Below are 12461 nucleotides of genomic sequence, written 5' to 3' on the forward strand. Positions count from 1 at the left end.
TATAATATTAAAGTGCAAAAAGAGTTCTAAAAAGTAATGTCAATTAAATAAAAATATGTAATTAAAAATAAGTGATTGCATTATTATTAAACCCCTTTAAAGTGACTGACCTCATTTAACAGAGGTCCAGCTCTCTGGTGCTCATGTTCTCACAGTTAGTGAAATGGGGATCATCTCAGTGCAGTTACTGTGTCTCAAGTGATTGTAGTTTAAAGACACCTGTGTCTGGAAGGTCCAGTCGCTGTTTAATCAGCAAACATGGCGACTACAGACATGTAAGTACTCAACTTTTGCCGTTTTTGAAAAGAAAACAACTCACTGCTGTTCTTTGTTCTTCTTTTAAGGAAGAAATGTTGTCCAGCTCTGATAAAACTGGCGCTTTAGCAGCATCCACGCTAACCTCTTCCTCCATAACTGCACCAGCTCTTGCTGCTGCTTGTTTATGTCACGACTCTGCTGCACCTGAAAGTACTGCCCCTGGTTGCTGATTGGTCCTGTCACATTCTAACCAGGCCCAAACGGTTCAGATGGGAGCTTTGCAAGATGGATTCACCAGTGAAAAACAAGGAAACGGGCGTATCCATCTGCTTTGCAAGGTTACAAGACACTATGTTTGGCAGACACCAAACACTGCACATTACCACAGACACCACTATAGTGGCAGCATCATGCTGTGGGGGATATGTCTCAGCAGCCAGCTCTGGAGGGCTTGTAAAGGTAGAGGACAAAATAAATGTGGCAAAATAAAGGAAAATCCTGGAGGGCAATCTTATTGTCTGCAAGAGAACTATGGCTAGATTAATTTTGCAGCAAGAAAATGACCTGAAGCATACATCAACAACTACAAAGAAATGGTTTAAATACAACAAGGTGAATGTTCTAGAGTGGCCAAGTCAAAGTCCAGACCTGAATTTGCAGCTGAACTTGAAAAGGGCTGTTCATGCCTGATCCTGGTCCAACCTTAAAGGGCTTTAGCAGTTTTGCAAAGAAGAATGGAGTAAAATTGCAGTGTCCAGATGTGCAAGTCTGACTGAGACCCATCCACACAGACTCAGTGCTGTGAATGCAACCGAAGGTGCATCTACTAAATACTGACTTGAAGGAGGTGAATGTTTATGCAGTCACTTATTTACATCACATATTTTTATTTAATTGACATTACTTTGTAGAAATCTGTTTTCACTTTGACATTCAAGAGGGGTTTTGTTTTTTTTAGTCAAAAAGCCAAATTATATTGACCAGGATTGATTTATAAAATCAATAAAAGGGTAAAACACCCAAGGGGGTGAATACATTTTATAGGTTCTGTATATCCTGCTACAGGCAGCGACTAGTGTGATCAGTGTGCATGTAATGTAACTGCTTCATTGTTTTTTGTCCACCAGTTTGTTTTTGCTCTTTATTTTTTACAGTGATTTTCTCTAATTACAAATAGCTTCTGTGTGAAGGGTTTTTTTTGCACATGGACCCTTAAAATTCTCAGTCTCAGGTGGCAGGATATGATGTAAAAGAGTGAGCTGCATCTAATGCTATTGTGATCATTTTAGAAATTATATCAATACATAACGTATTTTTGTCATATTGACTGTATCAACAACAGCAGAAATGACACTGTAGCAGTTTCAGTTTTATTGTCATGTGTTCTTGTAACGGTTCTTTTTTCATGTGTAATGTTGCCGTCAGGAATAGTTGTCTCAATGTAGTGGCAATCACCGAGGGCCGTAGGCTTAGGTAAGTAGTAACAGCATTGTCGCTAGCTGGAGCTTGCATGTATGGAGCCTGGACCTGTTAAAAGTGATGCTGCTTTTTGGGCTGTGATGCCCACGCAGTAGGATGGTGGGCAGTGAGAGGTATCATGGATGGGTTGGGGTGGCTGTGGGACATAGAAACTCACTGTCAGACCTCTCCAGGGTATTTTGAGACAAATGGGAAGACATACACCACAGGGACAAAAGTAATCAGCCACCTCACCATTACACCAACAGGGGAATGTGATGACATATTCAAAGACATGTACTTTAACAAGGACTTGGCTCCTTTTTGCAGTTCTAACAGCCTTCACTCTTCTTGTAGGGCTTTTCAAAAGATTTTGGAGTGTTTCTGTGGGAATTTGTGCCCATTCATTCTTTGGCGTATTTATAAGATCAGGCACTGATGTTGAACTGTTCCAGTTCATCCCTTAGGTGCTTGTTGAGGTTCATTATGTGTTCTGTGTGCCAGTCTATTCTCTTCAGCTTATTACTTCATATTGTAAATAAACTTAGCACAAAAAGTAAGGAAATTTCTTTTTGGTAGATTATTGCTTTGTTATAATGATGTTTCTTGTCAATAAAATGTACACTGTTGGAAAGTCTGTTTATTTACCTTTTAAATGGTGCCACATTTGTAAAGAACATGTATTTGTGGGACGAGCAGCAGAGCAGAGTATGTGGGCTGCACCCATCAAAAACATTACCAGATTTCTGCCAGTGCTAAACAGCGTATTATTTCCATTGATTCTTGTTTGGTAGATTGGACGAAGTCTGAAGAAAAAAGACATTTTGGCAATTTATTCATTTACGAACAGCTTCAGTAGCGTGTGGAAGAACCATACACAGTCACAACAGCCTGGCTTTTCCTCCTCATGCTGGTCACTAGCCTGGTCACACACTGCTGTGGGATGGCATCCCATTCTTCAACTAGCATTTGGTTGTGTTGGTCACTCTGGCACCAACAGCACGCCCAAGCTGATCCCTCAAGTGTTCAATGGGGTTGAGGTCAGGACTGCTGGCAGTTCATTTCATCCTCTATACTCCCAAATTCTGGAGGTAGTCTCTGATAAACCCTGCTCTGTGGGGTTGAGCGTTGTCATCTTGGAGGATAGAGTTTGGTCCCAGACTGTGGAGATATGGGATTAACACTGGATGCAGAATTTTATCTGGATATCTCTCTGCATTGAGAATGACAATTAGGAACCTGAATGCCAACACCTGGGAGTACCAAAAGCTCAAAACCTGAGTCAATTGCGACAGCAGAATAAGTTGTTTGGCATTGGCAGAGAACATTTTGCATATTTTCTTGTGTGCAACCCTACTCAGCTGTACTGCTCATCCCACAAATGTGGCACCATTTAAAAGGGAAATGAATAGGCTTTCCAATGGTATAAGGTTAACTGTCAAGAAGCAAAGAAATTATCTACCAAACACTAATTTCCTTACTTTTGTGTAAGTTTACATCCGGACTCTGCTGCTTGTCTGCCAGCACGTGTATTTACATCATAATCCTAACCCCTCCTTCTCCCCGTCCCACAAAGGAACATTTCTAACTATGAGGAACATATCAACAAGTGACTCAGGAAGGGTTTAGCTGCAGTCTGTGTGAAATTTCCTAGAAATTTTTGAATGCATGTGTGAAAACAGCTTAACAGAAAGATTAAAATTCTCCTGTTTCAGGGTCACAGATGGCTAATTTGAAATTGTGATTCAGGTTGTTTTCCAATCCGCTAAACGTCTGCATGGTAGTATCTCTGTGATGTTCTGCATCTTAATCCAATGCACTTTGATTAGGAAGTGCTTCTCTTTGTTCTCTCTCTGCAGGAGCCCCGGAAGCTGAGGAAGATCAGAGGGACCACGAAGTTCAACCTTTTACTCACTCCAGTTCATTCTTAGCTGTAGCGGCTGTGCAGAGGATGAGAAACCCATGATTCAAACAAATCACAGAGACACTGACCTCATGATCCACCTGATCTACATTCCTCACATTGTTTTTGATCAGAAATGGTTAGTAATATCTATAACTCAACAAACATCTGCACTTGATCCCACCCTATCAACCGTTTCCACCGATCTGACTGCATGAACACACAAAACAAGCACACACACAAACACTCACATGCATACACGCCACCAGATGCCCCCTCAGCTGTACTGCTGGCTGTTTGCCTTTAAGGGGTGTCGGTGTGGGTAATCTCAGGTGACGTACACCTGGTAATGCACAGCCCAAGACATCTGTAGTACAGCAGGCCTGCTAGCTTCACAGCCTCCATATCCACTGAGTGCAAACACTAAGGAAGGTTTCTCTCTGAGATCAAACACTGTCATAATCAAAGCCAAGTTTCAGACTTTAATTTCTCATTTTTTCACAATTCTGCTGAATAATGAGTCTTAATATTTACTTAGGAGCTTTATTTTTCAGTCTGTCCTCCCGTGAAGTCCCAGGTGCATCCATCATCATCATCACAAAGCTAAGCTGTGACACTTTAGGCCAAAAAGACGCTACTTAACCCCCAGGAGCTGGAAAGGTCAGTGCACATGTAGCACGCACAGAGGCCTCGATGAGCCCTGAGGGATTGCTAACAAGGTCAAGGCCCCAGAGAGAAAACTTAACGGGGTTACAAGGAGGCCTGCGTGCAAAAACAATGCTGCACCAACAGGAGGCGCTGTCAGGGACTGTTCCAATGTTAAGTGAAGCATGCTTGCAGTTGTATTCCCAGACACCCCCCCCCCCCCGCCCCTTTAGGCTGCAGGGCTGCTGCTGCACAGTCTGAGGGGCCTGAGGGGTTCTTGGGGACTATTCCCTGTGGTATCTCAGGGAGCCTGAGGGGCTCCGGTGCGAAGGAGCTCTGGGAATGCAGAGGCCTTGGGGGCCTGGAGCTCAGATGGGGCCTAGAGGGTAAACTTTCTCACTCAGGGAGCAGAGATGGAGCAGACAGAGAAAGACAGCGAGGAGAAAAAAACACCTTGAGAGGAATCTGTCAGATACGCAGCCGGAGAGTTCCCATGAGGGTCCACAGAAAAACACACAAACTAAAACCAATATGTAGGCCAGCTTTTTAAATATTCCCCTCTCTCCTTCGCCATCCTGCCTTTCATCTTCTCCTCTTTTCCCCCTCCTGCTGTCTCCGCTATCCCACTGTAAGATATTAATGCCTAACAGGATTAGATGTGTCTCTATCATGTGAGATACAAGATCACAAAACAACCTCAGGCCCCCCTGGGGAGCGGCAGGACGAAAGGGGATGAAACAAGGCCTCCTCTCCCCTCTCCTATCCGCCATCCCAAAGGTATCCAGATGCCGGGACGTGTGGAGAGAGGGCCAGAGAAAGAGGAGAGACAAATGTTGACAAATGGAGCGAGAGAGGCGTTTTGTCCAAAGATATCAGTCTCACTGGGATGGCGTTGTCTCCACCCTCACTGCATGAACTCAGGAACAACTCAACTGAGGGCCACTTTGCCTGCTTTTTAATTAAAACTTGCAAACTTTCCCTCTGCGTATATCATTATAAGATATGCAGCAGGCTGTCAGAGTGAGTGGGCGACTAAAGCAGCTGAGTAAAAGCTGTTTGAAGCTGATTTGAGTCATCCTGACCTCAGTTCAAAGGGCTCCCATTACTCCAGAGGCACTTACAATTAGTTACCAACTCACTAGGTTTATGTCTCCTAAATTGAAATATATCGCTCTTTAAAGCCTCCTCTCTAATTGTGTAGTCATTAATGGCCGATGCCATATCTACACTTCGTTTGATGGGCACATAAAAACTCATCATGATTGACGAGCACAAGTGTTTAAAAAGAGGCTAGGCTGGCTCTTCTTCTCCTGTTTTCATCATCACCACTAGGGGGAGTAGAGCCCTGCATGAGGCAGAGGAGCCATAACCACTCTCTCTGAGATGACATGAAAGATTGATGGATTCTTTCAAGCTTCATTGTCCAGGAGTAGAAACATGCAAGGCGCTGAATTAGCCTACATCCACATGACACGCACATATACGACCACAGAGCTCGCACGGAATAGAGGGCAGAGTTTAGGCTGCAGACGGTGTTTCTGAGAGGTCACAAACATCCTCACACTGGAGAGCCACTCCAAATACTTTTAATCTTTGACATTTTACAAATCAGCTTACTTTAAGGTTATTTTTGATAAGATTTGATTTCCTGCATGATACTCTACGTGAATCACAGAATTTGCTGGGACCTTGAAGAACCCAGAGAACAGGCCTCCCCAGTTTTGATTTATTGATGATATCAATGCATAAGCTACAGTGGTGCTAGCATCCTGGCTAATGGTTGCCTCATCCTGGAGCTTTAAAGTGTGTCAAACTTATTGTGTTCGGATGTTAAAAGAAAGTGTTTATTTGTGCTATTTTTAACTCCTTAATGCCATGTTTTCTGACCATTTTTGCTGCTTCTTTTTTGTAACTTCGAAACCCATTATTGCCTCTGTTTTGCCTTGGAACTTGTATTTGGCACTTTTATTCTATTTTTGCCATATATTTCCAATTTCTGAGACTTTTGCAACATAATGCTCATTTTTTCCACTTCTATTTGGCATTTTTAACCCATTCCTTTTACCCATTCTTGTCACTGTTTTACCACTTAATGCCCATTTTTTTCCACTTCTTCTCTTCCAATTTTTCCCACTTCTAACACTTTTTTGCTACTATTCGCTCATTTTTACCATTTTGTTCCACTTCTCAAATTGTTTTTCTCATGTTTTGCCACTTGAGCCCATCTTTTACTTCTTTTTTCCAAATCTTCACAGTTTTCACCACTTTTACCACTTTATTTTACTGCTTTTCATTCCTATTAACCATTGTTTTGCCACTTCTTACCATTTTTTGCCATATTTTGCCTATTTCTAGCTCTGTTTTGCAACATAATGTCATTTTTGTCACTTCTATTTGCCACTTTTAACGTGTTCTTATTGTTTTTCACCCTTTTGCCACTTTTAGCTCATTTTGCCACCATTTAGCCACTCAATGCACATTTTTCCACTCATTTTCAATTTTTCCCCACTTTTTAGCACTTTTAACCCTTTTTACAGCCTTCCACTCATATCAACCTTTATGGCCAGTTCTTACCAATTTTGCTATACTTAGCCAATTTTTGCCTGTTTTGCCCCTTGACACCCATTTTTGTCTCTTCTATTTTTCTTTTTTGACCCGTTCTTGCTGTTTTCACCCTTGTTTGCTACTTTTAATGCCACTTTTAACCCCTTTTGCCACAATTTTGCCATTTAAAGCCCATTTTTCCCACTTTTTAAAACCCATTTTCCCATTTCCCTTATCCCTTTTTTCAGGCTTTCCCCTCATATTTCAGGGAAAGCCTGAAAAGGCAGAAATTGGCAACCTTTTGTTGTCACTTCTGACCCATTTTTGCCACTTTCCCCCACTTTTTTGCCTCTTTTCACCATTATTCAGTTATTTTTCCCCAAAAGTTGTCTCTGTTTTTCTGCCTTATTTTCTGGTGACATTTTTGCACATTATGGCCTCGCTCTGAAGTCTGACATAACTTCCTCATCTTTTAGTTCAGTGTACCCACCTATATCGTTAACATTACCAATGAATAATGATAAAAAATAATTAAAAGGTTTACATTTTTAAAAAGACTATATTTTACTACAGCATAAAATATGGTTATCACAGCTTATCTTTTCAGTGGACCATGATTTTGCTGACCTCCACAGGCTCCCACTTTGGCTGGGCCCTAGAAAGCTCTCCCCTTTATCCCCCTCTTATGAGCGGCCTTGAGTGAGTCCCTTTATTCATAGCTTGAAAAGCAGCAACATTTAAATATTGATCCCTCCATCCTATAAGACTCTGTTCATTAAGTTACCTGAGTAAGCTAGGATAAAATCCATGTAGTTTTTGTTAATTTCATGATTTTTTTTTTTTTAAATAAAACAATTCAAAAGCCAGAAAGACTAAAAATACATCCAGAACAGAACAACACAAGACAAACAATAGAGAGCACTGAGTAACAGCCAAAAACAAAATTTCAAGAGAATGAGGTCTTGGTCTGTGTTCTGCTTGTTTGATATGCATTCATGCATGAGTGTGTGGTCTAAATATCTTCAGAGTAGCATTCTGGGCTGGATAAATAAAAAGGTGATATTATCTTTGTTTTAGAAAGAAGATGGGTAAAGGGGTTTTCTGTGAACTTGAGAGCTGCTACTTACCTACAATGACAATAACAGAGATATTTTTAATGAATCAAATGTATGAATTTTAATAAAGGTGGCTCTAGAAACCAAGATAAAAAGCATTAAAGTCAGGGCAAGTGATCCCGGCTACTAGGTCAATATGACGAGCTCAGCCAGGTGTCTTCCCTGTGTTTTGTTCCTGTTACTTTTTCTGGGTTAATGTGTTTGTTGTGATCTTTACAAATCAATGTTTGTTGCAGTTTTTAGAAGGGGGACTTTGGTTGTGGTTGATTTTATTTAAAAACTGAACCAAAAAAGAGAAAAGTTTGTGACGGACAAACTGCCATTGCTAATACAATATACAGAGCCCAGGTGTGTCACAGAGCTGTTTATAGGGGGTTTCAGATGTGTTCCTGGACAATTATTGTGTTTAAAAGTCTTTAATGTACAGAAGCCCTGAGCATAAATACATCACTATTTTTTATTTTACTCTGTTTGCTATAGATGCAGTGAACTTTTGTTGTTTTTTGTGGGGGATCTCAGCTTACAGGACTGTGCAGAACTTTTAGGCATGTTCGGGCCAAAAACTGAGGCTGAAGTAAGGTGTAGATGTGGTGAGTAAGCCGTCTGAGGGCACCACTCAAATTTCAGTTTACTTTCCTGAAAAGCCTAAAGATATACAATTTTAACCCTAAATTCCATGAAATTTCCTGGAAAAAAAATCAGAAAAATTACCAAAAATGTCTAATCAAAGTCAAGTTAATTCCCCCAGAATTCTTTGGAAAGTTACAGAAAAACCTCTAACAGTTCTTCCAACATCAAAACAGATTATCTAAATATTTTTGAAAATTCGGTAAAATTTTCTCAAAAGCCTAAAGATACACATAAACTTTTCACCAAATAATCCAAGAAAGTTCCTGAAAAAATATAAGGCAAATTCTCTTAAATTTCTAAGCAAATGCCACCCAAATATTTCATTCAAATTCTCAAAAATGTACAAGTAAATTCACCTAAAATTCCATGGAAAATAATGAAAAGATGTCCAAACAAATTCCCCATATTATTATTCAATGAATATCTAGCACCTTTCTGAAAAGCCTAAAATTATACGGAATTTTTTTCACCAAAAATTCCATTAAAATTCCTAAAGATTTTTAGGCAATTTCCCAGAAATTTCTAATCAAATTCTCAAAAATGTACAAGTTAATTCAACCAAAATTTCTTGATTTATGGAAAATTTCCAAATAATTCCCCTAAACATCCTTATAAATTCCCTAAATGTTCACTGAAAATTCAAGAACATTATGAAGGAAATGAATCCCCCAAATTTTAAATCAAACTTCCAAAACTTTAAGAATAAATTCCCCCAATTCCCATGAAAGTACTAAACAATATCAGAGCTCCCTCACCCCTACCAAATAACAAACAAACAAACAACAACAACAACAACAAAAAGAAAAAACAAACAAACAATAGATCCACATTTTCAAAATTGAAATGAGATGTCCAGACATCCCAAGGAAATGACTTCAACTTTTATGGAAATTCTGGGCAGTGATCTCATATGTTGTTAGTAAGTCAAAATGTAGCAGAGTCCTCACATGTGCATGTGGGGTCTCAGGAGTTTAAGGTAAAGACTTTTTACATAAAAAATACATATCCAAACAGCTCAATAATGAAAAAGAATGTACTTTTTCTATGTTTGAATGCACATTATTATATAATTAGCAGAACGTGTCAGCCCAGGATTGGTCAGATGTCTCAAAGATCATCAGATATAACACCCTAGGCTACAAATCCCAAAGGGAATGAAGGAACAAACACAAGAGATAAAAGACAAAGATGAGGGAGTGCAGAGATATTCAGAGGAAAACTAGGCCATCATGATGCTAAGAGTCAGTGAGGAGGGGGAGCGGCTGAGGGGGCGCAGGGGTCTGGATGTGGAGTATAGTTTGTTTTGCAGGCGGTTTAATTGTAGTCGTCATTTAAGGTTTGCTGCTGTTAATTGCAGATATGGAAATGGCAGAGCAATATAAAAAAGCTCTTTAAAAAGAGATTGTTGGTGGATGAGACTAAATGAAAATTAAACTGGATGGGGGCGCTTATAGTCTTAGACATTAATATTCTTCACTTTATGACCCTCCTCTCCCTCCGTCTCCACCCTGTTCTCACCCAGAGGGCTCATTATTATCAGCGGAGTGGGGTTGATGTACACAGACACTCATATGAGAGCTGTCTGAAGGCATTACTGCACACACACACCCCCAGTGTGAATGATTAGGAACCTATCATAAACAGGAGGGGCAGGCTGTTAAACATGACCGCCAGGCAGGCCGCACACATCGTCCATGTGCCCCCGTCCTGCTCAGGCTAACACACATTTGGTTCCTTTACATCTCCATGCACTGTAACGTTCACCCACCTCCACTCTAGCTGACCCCGGACACACAGATGCACCCTGACACATGACAAACCTCATATGCTATTTGCAGGAAGTACATTGAGCTACTTAGTGTTTCAGGCCTCCCAATTATTCAAATGCAAGATGCTAGACTGACCCCTCGCTCTTTAGCGAGGCAACAGAGCAAATATTAGATTATCAAATGAACATAACCAGAAATAACTGAAAACTTGAAATGTCACTACAGGTAACACCTCCACTTTGAACCCCCCTCAGACCTGGAGCTTTTTGTCGCATGAACAAAGAAGGAAGTCATCTGCAAAGAAGTTTGTACTCTTGGAGTATGGTTGCCAAATGGAGCCAAGCCAGAGTACGGTAACCTATTTTTGCTAATCTTTCTGAAATAATCCTTGTTATTGTCGCATCATCCTCTGTTTACATTATCCAAACCTGGAGAATGTCAAATAAATTAATATAAAAGTGAAACTAACAAATAAAACCTGAATATTTATGAGCTTTCCAGACATTTTCTGGCCTCCTCAGCGACAGTCTGAGTGTATTTGAAGAACATCACAACACAGCCCACACATACATCGCCCTGTCCCCTTGTTCCTAATGAGCTTTATCGCATTGGTCCCGCTTGACTTGTCTTGCTAACTGGCACACATATATCCATATGTTCCACATGAGCAGGCAGAGGGGACAGGCTGGGTGGCAGCGTTGCTTTCTCAGTTACATCTGAGAGTTTTACTCCAACAGCCAGCAGCAACGGCAAGTCAGCTTAACTCCATCTCTGAGAGTGTGTGAGCACGCTGCAATTAGTCATGAAGAGTGTTAACAGCATCCACTTACTTACCCTGGATGTTCACTGAGTCAGAGACGCAGACTGAACATTTGAAGGACATACGACCATTATGGTACCATGGGTGGAGTATAGTAACTGTAATCTTATAAGGAACCCAACATGATCAGACAAATATGTATTTCTATCTCTCATATGTATATTGAACTAAAAAAAATCTCAGTAGATATCTGCATGTTGAGTAATTTCAGTTTATAAACTCACCAGGAGGCTGCCATGTTTTGGTCCACACTGGTTGTGTGATGTCACAAGCCAACTTGCTCCTCGCCGTTCCTATGCAGTAACCACCGTTTCAGACTGGCTGCCAGTGTGAGAGATTTGAGGTGTCCTCTATTTTTTCTGTGCAAAATAGACAGGAAAAGGATAAATACAGAGCCATATCTACCTTGTTGTAGCAAATATGTACATGCACATTGGTAGAATATGTTGAAAATCTGATTCTTAACAACCCCGATGAAGGCCACGAGCTGAAATGCCTCCGTTTAATAAAGTTGTTCTCCAAACTTCTACTATTAGCTTTCTGTTTCCACATGGTAGAAAATGTTGCAGGTAAGCACCATATGAGAACACTTCGGGTTTGCGCTTTTTAAATTAAAAGTCCACTTTAGCATTTCTTTGGAGAAACTCTCTTCCTTTGTACATAATGCTTTTATTACCTCTGCCAAGGAGGTTATGTGATCGGGTGGGTTTGTTTGTTTGTTTGTTTTTTTGTTTGTTATGTCGTTTGTTAGCAACATAACTCAAAAACTCATGGACAGATTTTCATGAAATTTTCAGGAAATGTCAGAGATGGCATAAGGAATAACTGATTAGATTTTGGGACTGATCCGGATCACTGTCTGGATCCAGGAATTTTTTTAAAGGATTCTGTACTATTGGGAGATAGGGCTAATGGCGGAGGTCTGCGCTGTTACCACTTTACACCAGGAGATGGCAGACATGAGTAACTTATTCAAAGTTTTGGAGTTTATGGAGTTTGAAAGACACACACCCGATCGAGGAGACGAGTTGGAGCGTAACAGAGAGAAACACAGCGAATTGTAGCGAGAATACTCACAATGCTGGGAGGAATAGAGGAATATTCAACCTTTGCCATGACTTCCACACGTAGCAAAGCCAGTGCTTTGCCTCACCGTATCTCCACCCCACCGCAGAGGGAGTAATTGGTGAATTAGATTTTAGGAGTGATCCGGATCACCGTCTGGATCCAGGAATGTTTTTAAAGGATTCTTCACTATTGGGAGATAGGACTGATGGCAGAGATCTGTGCTCCCTGAGTGCTTTTCTAGTTTTGAAAAA

The sequence above is a fragment of the Cheilinus undulatus genome, linkage group 1 (genome assembly GCF_018320785.1).
Source record: "Cheilinus undulatus linkage group 1, ASM1832078v1, whole genome shotgun sequence".
NCBI lineage: Eukaryota > Metazoa > Chordata > Actinopteri > Labriformes > Labridae > Cheilinus > Cheilinus undulatus.